This window comes from Camelus bactrianus, chromosome 10, assembly GCF_048773025.1.
Source record: "Camelus bactrianus isolate YW-2024 breed Bactrian camel chromosome 10, ASM4877302v1, whole genome shotgun sequence".
Classification (NCBI taxonomy): domain Eukaryota; kingdom Metazoa; phylum Chordata; class Mammalia; order Artiodactyla; family Camelidae; genus Camelus; species Camelus bactrianus.
The window spans coordinates 65,965,515-65,981,785 of NC_133548.1; the positions used below are offsets into that span (position 1 = coordinate 65,965,515).

General features: G+C 36.7%; 1 long non-coding RNA gene and 1 other non-coding gene across 2 annotated transcripts in view; one reads left to right on the top strand and one right to left on the bottom strand.

Annotated features, from left to right (window-relative positions):
- Positions 1–16,271, top strand: part of LOC141578981 (uncharacterized) — a 323,560-nt gene that overhangs the window by 288,056 nt on the left and 19,233 nt on the right. The window lies entirely within an intron of this gene.
- On the bottom strand, positions 11,309–11,382 carry TRNAT-AGU (transfer RNA threonine (anticodon AGU)). Its single transcript has one exon. It is a non-coding gene; the product is annotated as a tRNA-Thr (tRNA).

Here is a 16,271-nt window from a genome sequence, read left to right on the forward strand (position 1 = left end):
ACTTAAGTATCTGTGGATTTTGGTATCTGTTGGGGGTCCTGGATTAATTTTTTCTCAAGTAACATTAAAAACTTCAAACTTCCTCTCCCACTTTAAGCTTGCTTTATGCCTGGAAAAATTGTAGTGAGAAAGGGGGATGGCTAGCTTTTCTATGTTCTCACATTGTGCTTTTTTTTTTTTTTTTTTTTTTTTGTCTCCTGCAAGTTAACTAGCTATGGCTTTGACCATCCAGTATTTGAGTACTCTGAAGCTGAAGCAAATTAAGGATAATTAAGGAACAATCATTATTTTACTTGTCAGGTCTTTTCCTGATTAATATCAAGACTCTCTGGGATTTGTGGATATTTGGTCTTCACTCTCAATCTTGGTGGCATTTTTATGGCCTTGGACTGTCCTTCCCAAGATTCAGGTGATATTTCTGTAATTATTTTTTCCATCTGGTCACTTCAATTTCTTCCCTGGATTCTTGGGCACCTGGTAGTCCATATTCTCTGTCAATGTCACGTCACTCCTACATCTCTGCCTTGAGCAGGACTTAAGAGGACTGCAGACAATTTCATCCAATGTGCACCCTGCCCCATGAGTGAGAGTCATGCATTTGTTGCCCCCACTATTGGTAGAAATAAAGCTCAGTCCTATTGCCATTCCATTTCTCTCCCTTTCATGCCTCATCCTCTCAACTTTAGGTTCCTCAAGGCTTCTGTCAAACATTATTGATGTGAAATAGCCCACCCAAATGCCAGGAGAGACAGCCACAGAAAATCCTTTATCAAAGTCCCTTAAACCTCTCCAGCCCAGACTGAGGGGAGGGGAAAGCCCATCTCACAGAAGAGGGAAATTTTAACAGTACTTCCTAAAGTAATCCACTCTTCCAATTTCTTCAAACTCAACCCACTTATAGTCCTGATTAGCTACAGGGCTATGGGTCTGAAAACCAATTTAAGATACTTTCTTTGTTGCAGATCCTCACTTTGGAATTTGGGAGGATGAGTCACAAATTGGTTTCTTTGTGGAATTTTGCATCCTCAATCAAGTCTGGGACAGAAAAAGTACCATGTTAACCTCTCACTGTATATCACAAGTAAAAAATGACTAATGTCTAGTAGATGTTCAATAAATGGAAGACTTTAATTTGTGATTATCATTTCATGGAAAAAAAGTAAAATATTTGACAGTAAGATGATTCAAGATCATCAAATCTTAGTTTTAAAGGTTCTTAAAAAGATTCTTAATTACAACTTCTACCATTTGGATGCTTGAATATCATTTTCAAAAAACCTTGTCAAAGTGGTGACATATGAAGGACTGAGTTTTTCCCATCACTCTCTGAACAAACTTTCTGGAAGAAGAAAGCAAATACTTTCTTCCCTCTCCTATCATTGGATCCTACTGAAATCTATTTTAACTATTCCACTCCACTTTAAAAGTCAAAGACGAAAAGGCTCAGTTTCTAAGCCTAAATTGAATTTTCTCTTTGCAAACCCTTCCAGAGGCTCAATTTCCAAATAAGTGGATTTTCTTCTCTGTATCTTTGCTTCAATTTAGGCTTGGATCAAACATATTTCTTATGAAATTGGTGGATGTATATAAAATAGAGCTTTTTTTTTTTTTTTCCTAACCAGGCTTTACATTAAAGAGGTAGAGCAGTGTAGGAGAGAACACCTTGCACGTGTACCAGAATTAGGTTTGAGTCTTGACTGGGTCAATAATGAAGAGATTTGGGGCAAGTCATATACCTTGTCAATATGGTTATTCTCTATGCGACCATGTCCCCTATGTCCCACCCGCAAATTACTTCTTCATTATTCTTTGCCTTGCTCTAAATCCCCTGCATCCTCTGAACCCCTCAGTAGCTGGTTTTGTGTAGGTTAATCCAGTAGTGTGCTTGAGCCAGCTCACCACCAGACTGCAAGAGCTAATCCTAAGCATCTCTTCGCACCTTCAGCTCAGTGGCAACACATTGGTAGACTGGAATCAGCCACAGTGAGAAGGATTACACCATGGGTATTAAAAAATTCTAAAATCAAGATTTTGCTTTTGTTTTGAAAGCCACTTAAACATTTTATGTATCGGTTCACCCCCAGATTGGCCAGCGGGAGGTCCTGGCAGGAGATCAGAATGCAGGACAAAAGATTGAGATACTCCGTCCCTGTTCCCTTCTTGCTTCAAGGGCTCCATTTCTGAAAGCAGCTCCTCAGCTCTCCACCACAATCCCTTCAAGCAGACCCACTTCGCAGTCAGCTCTCGCAAAGGATTTGGGAGCATCCTTTCATCCCTGACTTGTTAGCCCTGTAGTTTGCCCTGTTGCTTGTCTCTGGTGATTTCTGCACTCTTTACAAGTCCCCTTACACTGCCGACAGCTTTCTAAGTAGCACCTTCATTAAATCTCATTTGAACCAACTGATATGAGGCATTCTGTTTCTTTCCAAGACTATGATCATGACAGTATTTCTGAAATCATCCAAATGCAGCCTCCGAATTTTGCTAAATATAGTGCTCCTACCATTGTATAAAATATGCCATGCAAGACGAATCTCCTTTAGAATCCTCACCCTGGACTATTAAATGATGGCAGTCAGCTTAATCGTTAAGTATAAACTGCTTTTATAAAGTTATGCATTTTCTTATTTTCACATTAACTAATTGAAAATTAAGAAAACAAATAATTTAGCTTTAAAAAAAAATAATTTAGCTTTGGGCTACTGGTGTTCTTCCTAGCCTAATCACATGTAACATTGTTTTTTTTTTTTTTCTTTTGTTCGAAGCATAATGGGTTTCACTTTTACTTGAGACTCTGAGAAAATTCCTAGTCATCGCTCTTCTTAAGGTGCTGCCAGATTAGTTCGCCTACTGACATTATTTCACTAGGGGCTGATAAATAGGGGCTTATTTTGACTTTTAAAAATCTAGCTCTGATGAGGGACGTATAAGGAATATTCATGTTTATTCTCCCTTCTACAACCAATTAGTTAATAGGAACCACTTTGGGCCAATAAAATGCAAGCTCGAACCCAGCCCCCACCCCTCTTCTGCAGCTCTTTTTCTCATTTTCACGAAGGCAGAGATTTAGACAGTGGAAATGGCATCCGAACCAGATTTCCTCTTTAACATTTGGTTATCTTGGCAAATGTTACATATTGCATTTCTGATAAAAAATAAAAAAAGTACTTTTCTTTACCCAAAGACCATATGTCAAGGGGAAATATTTTATACACTGATTCTCTCAGAAAACCCTTTTTTTTTTCCACTTTTACTGCCAGATTTATTTGATTGATTCTCAGATCAGCATAATTCTTTCTGACATGCTATCTTTTGAAATAGCTCCCTGTCCCTTTATCTCCATAACAATTAAACACTCTATGAAATCATTGTAATAATTATTTCTAGAAATAGGGATGGAAAAGTTCCCTTTTCCCAACTCAGAGACCATGGTCATGTACAGAACACCCTCCCACATTCTCCTATTTTATGCTCAGTTGCATTAAGAGAGATAAATAGTAAATGAGTCTATGGAATTCAAAGCCAGGGCCAAAGTTAAGATGGTAACATTGACTCTATCTAGTTAACAGTTTCCAAATGCATATCAATGGCCATGAGAAGAATGTTGCTGATTGTCATGGTTCAAAGGAGAAATCAAAGCAGAAATTACTGATGGGAGACAATTCTTCATGGGTCTCATTTCTGCATATCTGACAGCCTTTGTTCCAGACTATTTTTCCTAGAAAGTGTGTAGAGTGAATAATTTTAGAAAATAGAGTGTTTCCCTCTAAATCAGAGGGCAGATTTTCATTCCTTTTTTAAAAAATTACTATCCAGTATGATAAATATAATGTCTCCTCTGGGGCAAAGGTCAGATAGGCTTGCTGTTTGGGTTTCCAAATTTGGGATTCCTCAGCTATGGTACAAATTAACTGCATGTACAGGATTCACCTGGGCCTTTCAGATTCACTCCTGTGGGGCTTGTGCAGCAAGTGGAAGCAATGCAGACAAGATGTTCATGCTCCTTGCTCTGCTATGTGTTGTCAAGTTCTCTGATTCTGACACAGTTATCTTGTATCTTCTGTCACCATTCATGCAAATGTACTGAGGATAATTTGTTAGCTTGTAAATAGGGTAAAATATCAAACCCTTCACAGTTAAAGATGTTTTATTTTTAACATTTCTGTGTCATTATAGTTAAAGTCTGTCATAGAAACTATTTTGAAATGAATGATTATTAAGATATGGCAAAAACATGCTATTGGTATGAAATGCTTAGAAGGAAATTTATAAATGAGAAAAGAAGAAAGTCGGAAAAAATAACTTAAAGTTCTATGTCAAGAAGCTTAGAAAAGAGCCATAAATCAAACACATAAAATAGAATGAGAGAAATGATAAAGATTAAAGCAAAAATATATGAAATAAAATCAACAAATTGCAAACTTGGTTCTTAAATATGAGTCATAAAGATAATAAACCACTGATAAAAAAAGTGGACTCACAGATTACTAACAGATTATGCAGACATCAGAAAGAGAAAAGAAGATAACATAAAAATATATACCAGTGAATTTAATCATTTGGGTTAAATGGACCAATCCTAGAAAAATACTAAGTGTTAGTGAGCATATGGAACAAAAGAAACTATCAAACACTATTGATAGTATGTAAATTGCTTTAATAACTTTAGGAAAATATCTATATATACTAAAGCCAAATGTACTTACCTTATGAAATATATTATAACTTTAGTCCTAGGTGTTAGTATTACCCAACAGAAATTAATGTTAATATTTATTAAACTTTTTGTAATTGTCAAAAACCTAAAGACTACCCAAGTGTCTATAAACAGTGGAATGGATCGATGAAATACCATACAGCAATAGGACACTGATTGGAATACAATTACATGCAACCATATGGCTGGATCTCACAAATATAATGTTGAAAAAAGGAGCCAGAAACAAAAGAGTATATACTGGATTATTCCACTCATATGAAGCAACGAAAAAGCAAAGCGGTGTGATGCTGTCAGAAGTCAGGATAGGTGTTATTCTGGGGATGTTAGCATCTGGAAGATGCCATGGTTCTATGGCGCTCAGTTGGATGTTGATTACACATGTGTGTTCAGTTTCAGAAAATTCATTAGGCTATTTACTTAACATAAGTTCAGTTTTCAGAATGAGTGTTTTTCTTCATTAAAAAGTTAAAAGAATCATTTCTGTTCAAGTTGTTATGCTAGATATTATTAAGGCATAAAGTGTGTAAAGTAAAAGTTTTCTTATATCAAGGGACTTGAAATTTAATGCAAATAAAAAAATAAACATACTTAAACATGATACTTGTACGGCTGCTCCAAGAGTAATTGTGGAAGCACTACTTTTTTTTTTTTTTACTTTAAATAGACTTTACTTTTTAGAGCAGTTTTAGGTTAACAGCAAAATTGAGCAGAAAACACAGACAGCTCCCATCCCTACAACCACACACACACAGCCTCCTCCACCAGCAACATCCCCCCTAGAGTGGTGTGTGGTATATTTGTTACAATCAGTGAATGTACGTTGACACATTACTATCACTCAAAGTCCGTATCTTACATGAGAATTCACTCTTGGTGGTCATTCTATGAGTTTTGACAAATGCACAATGACGTGCATCCACCATAATAGTATCATAGAATCATATAGAATAGTTTCACTGCCCTAAAAATCCTCTGTGCTCTGACTATTTATCCCTCCCTCCTCCCTAACCCTTGGCAACTACTCATATTTTTGCTGTCTCCAGAACGTCATATAGTTGGAATCATACAGTATGTAGCCTTTTCACAGTGTCTTCTTTCACTTAGTAATATGCATTTAAGTTTCTTTCATTTTTTCCCCGTAGTTTGTTACCCCATTTCTTTTTAGTGCTGAAGATGTCTAAATGTGCCACAGTTTATCTATTCACCTACCGAAGGACATCTTGCTTGCTTTCAAGTTTTGGCAATTATGAGTAAAGTTGCTATAAACATGTCCATACAGATGTTTGTGTGGACCTAAGTTTTCAGTTCATTTGGATAAATAGCAAAGAACGTGATTGCTGGATTGTACGGTAACCATATGTTTAATTTTGTAAAAACAAAAAACAAAACAATTTCCAAACTGTCTTCCAAAGTGACTGTACCATTTTGCATTTCCACCAGCAATGAGTGAAAGCTCCTGTTGCTCTACGTCCTCTCCGTAGGTGGTGTTGTCCCTGTTCTGGATAATGGCCATTCTAGTAAGTGTATAGTAGTAACTCATTGTTATAATTTGCATTTCCCTCATGATATATGATGCATAGTATCTTTTCCTATGTTTATTTGTCATCCATATATCTTCTTTGATGAGGTGTCTGTTCATGTTTTCTGCTCTTTTCTTAATTGGGTTCATTTGTTTTCTTATTGTTGAGTTTTTAGAGTCCTCTGCATATTTTGGATAGCAGTCCTTTATAGATGTGTCTTTTGCAAATATCTTCTCCTGATCCGTGGCTTTTTTTCTCATTATCGTGACAGTATCTTCTACAAAGAAACATTTTTTAAATATTATTTTGGATGGATTAATTTTTCAGCTCTTTAACCATTTGCTAACCTCTTTGAATATTAATAGGTTTCAAAAATTCTATTGAAAGCCAATAGAATTAAATACCTTAAACATTTTACCTCTCCTAAATCAATGAGTGTAATCTCAGCTGCTTTTGAGTAATAAAGTTATTGAGAATTAGTCATCTTACAATTCTGTGACATTATTTATCCTATTGATGTTTTTGAAAAATACAGATCATATGTATTGATCGCTCTGTGCCGACACTGTGTTGATTACTGGAAATACACCACTCACTTAATCCTCATTAACACTTCTGGGGAGTTACTATTATTAATATATCTAGAAAAGAAAACTGAGGCACAGTTAGGTTAGGTGCTTTGGTCAAGGTACTGTAAAACCAGTAAGTGGAAGAGGCAGGGTTTGACTGAGGCAGTCTGACAAGAGCGCTCACTATATCAAATGTTTCATAATTCAACTCCAGTGGTACCAACTATCCCCAAAAAAAGGAAAACCTCTTATTTATGACAATATTCTACATTCATTATTTTGCTAGAAGTTTTTGTTTGTTTAATTACTTAGTTTTATTATTTATTAAAATACAAATAATTGTTTATTGTAGGAAAATGTTACAAGTACATACAGGCCAAAAGGAAAGGGAATGCAAAACCACTGGACCCTTGGTTGTAAAAACTTAGAGATATTTTTCTACTCAGGAGGATTAATTTATTGCGGATTACAGTAGGATTAATTTACTACAGTCTGAGCTGAATGACGTAGAAACGTAGTTGTTTGTTTTTCTTTAACCTGGCTTTGCTTTTCACTTATGCTATATTGACTAGCCCTTTCCAGTCTTTGGTGATGTTTTGGGCAGGTCTCTCTGCTTTCTAGTCACCTAAGTGAAATCCAGTCCAGTCTAGTCGATTGGTAGACCTCAGTCTCTTACATTTTTGGATGTTTGTCCTGTCCTATATACTTACGCTTGGATTTTGACACAAGGAACTTATTTTTGGACTGAAGGTAGATCTACTCTTTTACCCTACTGACACCACCTCATTTTGCTGCATCCTTTGGATCCTGTTTTAACTCTAGAATGGTATGGACTGGGAAAAAGCATGGAAGAATATATGAAGAGCCTTTTACTTACTCTTTCTGTCACGTTTTCCTTTTACTTTTGATACTTTCTATTGTGTAGGCATCTAGCTTTGGGCTCCCCCATGGGGATCTTATGCCAGTTTTTGAGGAAACTTTCCACCACTCATTTCCCTTGAGTTGAGGATATATGACATTGGCTTCCCCCAAACCTCCTCTTTTGTTATGGTTTTAGTTTATTCTCTCTTGTTATGGTTTATTCTCACTAACATCTAGGCTTCTTTGTCTCCACAATAAGCCCAACTGGGTCAGATATTGGCAGAGTAGACAGAATTTGAATGCCTTTCCATTTGCTCTAGGAAACTACAGCATCCTTGCTAAATCAGAATAGTAAAGAATACCCCCATTGTTCCCCCTTTCTTTACCTCCTGTCTCCAGATGTCTTTTTTTTTTAAATTCAAATATGCTTAAAGTTATCAATGTTCTCCAGACAAAGACCACCAGGGATAAACCTGTAATTGAACAAGTTGGTCCATTGTTCATGATAGCAAGGGAGAATGTACACTGAGGGGAATTGTGGGACACGAAGGAAGAATGTATTACAAAGGGCTTATTGTATCTGAGTGAGTGTTAGGTGATTTTGTGGAGGATTTAAAAAGTAGGGCTTTGCTCTGTATTATATGCTGTCAGCAAACAGAGAAAGTTCTAAGACTGGGTTTCTTAATAAATCTTACCTAGAAGAAGGGGAGACTAGAATGCTAATACTGTAATTGTTAAAGTAGCAAGTGTCCTTCATATTAGCCAAGGTAGGGTGATGTTTGGTCATTTCTGTGGTTTGGACAATGTTCATATTTTCTCTGTATTCAGACATGACTATGAAGTGGTCCTATTGTTCTCTTGATCCATCACCATTACCGAGTAGCCCGGTGTGATATTGATGTTCTGAGATATTATTTAAGTTCAACAGAGAACACCAAGGCCCCGCTGTGAATGTCAGGCCAGCTTCTAGCAGCACCACAGCTGAACTGATCCCCCAGGCCAGGTGGCTGCTTGCTGCTTTTCTCTTTTTCAGAGGACAGATGAGCAAGTTCAAAGTCAAAAGCAGGCTTCACCCTGGTAATGACCTGCCAGTCACTCTTCCTGGCAGGAATCTGTGTACTCTATGAGTAAATCTCCTGGCGTCTGCCTCATAGCTCATTAGAAGGTCGTGATGACTCTCAGATTTCTAACTTTTTGTTTATATCAGCAGGTAGGGGTAGGAAGGTGATCGTAGAACCCACATTCTGCAGCCTTGTAGCAGCTACCATAGGGAGGTGTCTGATGACTACTCAGCTGTTCTCTTTGAAAAGGCAGTTAAATAACATTTGTTCTCCAAGCCTTGACTTAATTCTTAAAATTAACATAATTCTAAGATAAACTGGGAAAAGATTCATTTGTCTTCCTATCAAATACACACACATTCATAATTTATATATTTTCACAAAACATATCATACCAAAAGTAATATTTTATAACCTGCATAACACCTTTATTATGGTATGATTCTTGTATAGTGAACTATACATGTTTCAGATGTACAATTTGATGAATTCTGATAGATGTCTACACCAATGAAACAACCACCACAATCAAGATACCTAACATTTCCATCACTCCCCAATATAACCAGTTTTAATTAGCAATATATTGTGCATATCTTCCCATATGCAAAGAAAACATTCTCACATATTTGAGAAAGAAACTTCTTAATTTATGTCATTATAAAAGCATAAAGGGTTTTGAGTTCACGATTGAATTCACTATTTACCTAATAATGCTAGTTCCTGTCTTATCTCACAATAAAATGGTTAGAAACTACGTAAGACCCTTGACATGAACTGATCCTGTCAAAGCTGTACCTTTCCTTTATTTTCAGTCAGTTGTATCACCAAAAGCAATACTCCTGAATTCTAATGTTATAGATTCATGAGTAAATGGTCTTGTAGAATTAAAGTTCGGTATTAAGGAATTGGCCTTTATAGATGGCCAAAAGGGAAAACTGTTGTTGAATGGGATTCAACAGGAAGAATGTTACTGCACGGGATTCTGAATTCCAGATTTAAATACCCAACTACCTAGTTGAGTAGTTGACAACTCTATCTGAATTTCTAATATGCATCTCAGATTTACTGGGTCCAAAACTGAACTTTTTCTCCCCACCCATCCTCTATACCAATAAACAGCAATTCCAATCATCTGGTTACTCAGTCCAAAACCTAGGACTCTTTCTTAACTCCTCCCTTTTTCTCATATTCCCAAAAAAAAAAAAAAAAAAAAATCAGCAAATTCTGTTGATGCTTCTTTAAAACTGTATTCAGAATCAGACCACTGCTTCCCATCTCTACTGCTCCCATCCTGTTCTAGTTCACTTTCTTGGCTAGGACTGAACCTTCTGACTGGTTGGTCTTACAATTCTGCTGCTGTTCTCCAGGTAGCAGCCAGAGTAATCATGCTAAAACGCAGGTCAGATCTTATTAATCTCCTGTTCAAACCCTCCTGTAGCTCCTATTCTTATTCAGAGTAAGGACAGAGTCCTCATGATGTCCTTTGATGCCCTCCCCTGTACTCTCTGCAGGCGGCCATCCTGCTCTCCCTCTTCCCACCCAACTCAGCCACCCCGGCTCCTTCACTGCTCCTGGCATGTGCTAGGCGTGCTCCTACCTCAGAGTCTTTGTGTTTGTTGTTTCCTGTACTTGGAAATCTCTCCCTCCACAGAGATGCATGTCTTGTCATCTGAACTTCTTCAGGTATTTCCTCGTGGTGCATTTCAGCTAAGTCCTCCCTGACCACCCTACTTAAAATCGTACCATTCTTCTCTCCACACTCTAACCTCTTTTGTGAATACCTGAGCCTGGCAAAATGCCTGGCATGTTGCATATCGCCAAGGATTATTCATTGAATGAGTTCATGAATAATGAAAGACTCTCTTTCAGTTATCTAAAATTTTCTTTATCTCTGAAATTCTTCCCATCTGTTTAAGGACAAATTGTGGTTTTATTTTCCTGACATCTGAAAAAAATCAGAATTCACTTTTGGAATTTATTAAGTCTAGCCCATACTTCCTTTAATTGTCAGATTTTTAAAAGCAAAAACTGGATATGAGACTCTATATTTATGATCTTTGAATTTAATTATGAAATATATAAAGTAAGATATGAATTTGGTAGGTTTTTAATATGCTTAACAATAATTTCTATGAAAACATTTACATGATTTTTCCAGTTTATGTTTAGTTTAGATAGGGAATATAATAGAATAGTAACATTTCCTTGATCATCACGTAATTTGTTCTTAGAATGAATATTTATGTTTTCTGAATAGTAACTCTTAAATACCTGACATTTCATACATTTTTAAAATTGTTTCTCTGATTATTTTTCAGCCTTGATTGTAAATATAAGCTCTGCACATGCTCTGAAAATACTACCCAAATATTTCCCAGAAACTAAATAAGAAAGATGATTTCACTTGATTACACCGACCTTGTTTAACTATCCATGCTTTGAATCTTATATTTTACATTTTTATGCTGGAATGAAGTTAACTGAATTTCAAGAAAAACCACAAATTAAGAAGGGAATTTTTTTTTTTTTTTGGTTTTGGGGTATTTTTTTTGGTTTATTGATTTATTGATTTAATGGAGGTACCAGGGATTGAACCCAGGACCTCATGCATACTAAGCATGTGCTCTACCACTGAGCTATATACCTCCACCCCCAAGAAGGGAATGATTCTTAAAATGTCCTTAAAATATTTTAAAATCATATCCTTACTTCTCCAATGGATTCTGTATAATACTCCTTCTTACATTATAATACTCTTCTATAGCACCTGGAAATTCAGCACAGAAATGCTATTGTCTAAATAGAAAAGTAGGAGTCTCTACTATAACTTCCATTAAATGAATTTTTCACAGGTTGAAAACATGGAATATTGAAGCTGTGGAGAATTCTGCCAGTTCCCTTTACTGCTGATACATCCATCCTCCAGGTGTGGATGTTGGCTGTTACCATCTCAGCCGGCACCGAGAACCACCTTGCCAGGAGAGGCATGGCGTATAAGGGGGCTGCTGCCTTGCCTCTGAGAGAGACAATCTTTATGGCACAATTCCCACTCCTGACGTCAGCTTGGCATCAGCCTTGCGCTAGATTGCTCCTAAAATCACTTCTTTCCTTGGCTTTCCCCATGGTTTAGCTTACTTTCCATACTCCCTCAATAAATAACTTGCAAACAGTATCCCATTTCAGACTCTGCTTCTAGAGAATGCAACCTAAGATAAATTTTGTAATATATTTAAATGCCTTTTTTATTGTTGTTGTTAACGCCATCTTTCAAACATACTGAAATTTCTTCTATTTTTAGTTTACCATTTTTTTGTGTGTGTGTCTGATGCTTTGAATATATTTACAATAAAACAGGATACTTTTTGCAACAAAGGATAGTACTTAAAATGAAGTTTATGACCATTCTGTGATATCCTATTTCATGCTACTAGGTTTACCTGAGGCATTCTTAATCTAAATTGGAAATATATTTTATAGAGCTAGAAGAAGTATTTTAGACAGATTGTTTTCCATCACAAAGTTTTCTGGTTACCTGTAATATGTTACATGATCTTTTTAGACCTCTGTTTCTTGGACTACGAGATGAGGCTATTAATGTCAGTTGAACCTATCTTTTCCATGTTTGTTGTAAAGATCATATGAGCTAATGAATGCGAAAACACTTTTAAATATAGAAATAATTACGTAGAGAACATGCCTGTCGTCAGAGCAAACGGTAGTGTATTTCTCTATGAATATTTTGTTGATTCAAACCGTAATACAAAATACCAGCCTGTCACTAACGTCACCACTACCAGTTCTTAAGGTGTAAGGAAGTGACACAGTTCACTGTTTTAGAAACAAGTAGGTCACGAACACCTATTAGCTGCTATTATGTGCAAGGCTATTATTGGGTAGTCGTAAGTCATGTGACAGTGACAGTGAGCTCAGCTGGCTTAATTGCTGGAGATGATTCCCTTCAAAGTGACTCCCAGCTACTTCTGAGAGGATCTCAGTGAATCACCTAAAAGCTATTTAGGAACTGCCCCTCAAATTTGTTAATGCAGGATTCTTTTCACACCACGTTGCCATGCCCATCATTGCTGTCATCCCACTGTGGCACCTTACCTAGACACAAGTGTCCTCTGAAGCAAACGATCTCAGAGAAGGGTCCTGGAAGCCACAGAGGTCTCCTTATCCTTCCACACTATTTGCCTCTGGTGTGGTGTGCAAAGTTGCTGGTTTTTGAGGAAATCTCCCTGAAGCAGGGTTCAGGAATAACAAAAGCAAATTATAATAATACAATCTTTGCACAGTCCTGGTTGCCCACTAAAACCTCTTACCAGAGTGGTTCTCTGTTTCTTTCTGAATTTTTTTCCCCACCTGACCTCCAGCAGCAGTGTTTTCAGAAATTACAGGACCAGGCCTCTGTGTTGCATATACTTCTTTTTCAGGCATCTATTGAGACTAGTGTTAAGGTGCCTGACGTTCTTTCCCCTTCTGAACAAGAAAGGTCATTTTCCTTGTAGCATCCATTTCATGATCTAAGAGACAGGACTGATATTACTCAGTACAATTATTCTTCCTTTGGCAAGTGGTAACTCACTTTTCCTCTGGAGACTTGCCTTCCATTCTAAACTCAAGCCATAAGGTTTAGTTTTGATAGTTTGTACCCTCAGCTCCAGGGATAGGTATGACTAGCTCCAGGAGGTGAAGTGATAACCCAGGGCCTGCCCCTGGGAGAGGAGGGAATCTTATAGGAGGATCACCTTGGACATCACCCAAAAGGCCTTGTTGAGCCAGGTGACACTTGGGAAGTAGACCATCTCTGAAGGAGCTGGAAATAAGGGCTGTTTTATAAGATCTGGAACCACTGAAGAGAAGCAGCCAATGCTTGAGGAATTACCAAAGAGAGACAGCTACAAAATTTGTAGGCCCATTAAAAAATGAAAATGTGCGCCTTTCTTTCAGACTATAGGAAAAGAACTGAATTACAGATACAAATTATAATCTTTCTCTCTGTGATCTCTCTCTTGACTTGTCATGGTTTTTCATTTGCCATTCCAAGTAAAGGAAAATTAAAATATTAAGTTATGAGCTTTACCATTCATTTTGATACTATACAATGCAATGTAAATATGAGTGTTTAACGTGCACAGCTGACCCTTGAACAAAAAGGATTTGAACTGCCAGATTCACTTACACTAGGATGTTTTTCGATAGCAAATACTACAGTACCACACAATCTGGGGTTGACTGAGTCCACAGAAGCAGAACTGTGGATATGGAGGAACCATGTGTGTGGATGGAGAGCGAACTATAACTTATACTTGGATTGGATTTTCAACTATGCTAAAAGTTGGCACCCTTAACCCTCTCTGTTCAAGAATCAACTATATATGGAATCACCAAAATTACACAATTCATACTTTGCAGCACACACATTCATAGGTATTTTGTTATTAGAGCAATGGAATTACTGCAAAAACAAACAATTGTCTTCATTTTCCCTCTTGGTATGTGTGCATTCTAACAATATACTGTGGAAGTGGGTGGTTTCCATGCATGCTTATCTTGTACTTACCTTGAGTCTTGCTGACCTCCTGTTCATCGTGAGTCCAGCTGACTTCTGTGCTGACGGGGCATCACAAACACTGTATGTAAATGGGGTGGCTTGGAGTGGTGGACATGCATGATGCATTTATCTCCTCTGCCTACATGTATGCTCCATTGTCCCACCAGACTTCACTTACTAAACACAAGTTCAATTATTTTGAACTTCGAGATGACAAAAGCAGGACATTAAGCAAACGTGAAGTGCTTCTGAGCTTTACGCTCTGTGTGACCATACAGACCCCACACTCAGGAAGCCATATCTAAAGCAGATAGGGCGAGTTAAGGAGTAATATACTGGCTTCCTTATTGTTTCTTTTTTCCAATTTTCTGTTGGTCCCTCCTGTTTCCCAAAGATACTGGAAACACAGTAAGGAATTTTGGGAAACGGTGTTTGCAAGTATCAAACTCTTGCAAAATAGAGCAGAGCAGAGAAAGATGGGAAATACATGTAGAGCAGACAAAGATTAACTGTCACATGTACTCTGGCAGATAGAGTAGAAATTTTCATTTCCTTTTTAATGTAGTTTTAATACCTCTATTCCTTCATGGTAATAGCAATAGTTACCATCTGTCACCACACAAAGATACTACATTATTATAGACTATATTCCTCACACTGTACATTTCATACCCATGACTAACTTACTTTGTAACTGAAAGTTTGTATGTCTTGGTTTTCCTCACCTACTTCTATCTTCCTCCCACTGTCCCCTTTCATCACCTGTTTGTTCTCTGTATCTATTACTCATTTTCTGTTTTGTTATGTTTATCCACTTTTATAGATTCCCACATAAGTGAGATCATGCTGTATTTACCTTTCTCTGTTTAACTTAATTTGCTTAGCATAATATGCGCTAGATCCATCCATGTTTTTACAAATGACAAGATTTCATTCTTTTTCATATCTGAGTAATATTCCATTATAAATATAAAATGGATGTCAAATTTTGTCAAAAAGTTTTTCTGCATCTATTGGAAAGATGATATGATTTTTATTCTTCAGTTTGTTACTGTGGCATATCACATTGATTTGTGGGTATTGAACCATCCTTGCATCCCAATAAATCCCATTTGATAATGATGTGTGATTCTTTTAATATATTGTTGACTTTGGTAATATTTTGTTGAAGATTTTTGAATTTTATATTCATCAGAGATATTGGCCTGTGATTATATATATATATATATATATATATATATATATATATATATATATATATATATATATATTTTTTTTTTTTTTTTTGGTATCCTTGTCTAGTTTTGGTATCTGGGTGATGCTAGCCTTATAGACAAATTTTGAAGCTTCCTTTCCTTTTCCATTTTTTGGAATAGTTGGCAAAGGGTAGGCATTAATTATTTAAATGTCTGGTAGAATTCATCTGTGAAGCTGTCTTTTCCTGGACTTTTGTTTGTTGGGAGTATTTGATTACTGATTGAATTTCGTTACTGGTAATTGGTCTGCCTATATTTTGTATTTCTTCCTGATTCAGTCTTGGAAGACTGGCAATTGATAGACCCTTCAGACAGCCCCTCCTTGATGATGTCACATTGACTTTGTCTCTCATGTGACCTATGGCTCATTCTTGAGAAACACTGAGGCATCTTTTACCCCAAATAACCCTGAAAGAGTTGGTCTATCACATTGCTGAAGTCTCCTGGCCCACCTTTCTATTGCACTCTAAATTTTCTATCTGCTGACTATACTTCAATAAAAATACATTAAAATTTTCTATCTGAAAGTCATAATCTGTTCAAGCATCAGTGTCATATCTTCTTTAGATATTTATCAATCATCCCTTGCTTTGCTCTTTCAAATCTTTTAAATTCTTAGATTGAGAAGAAATTTAAGAATTACAGAAAAAGTTATCTTTTAATTCATTGGAAGTTTTGCCTGTGTTGGAGTTTCTGATTTACATTCACTTAGGTATCCTGATACCTA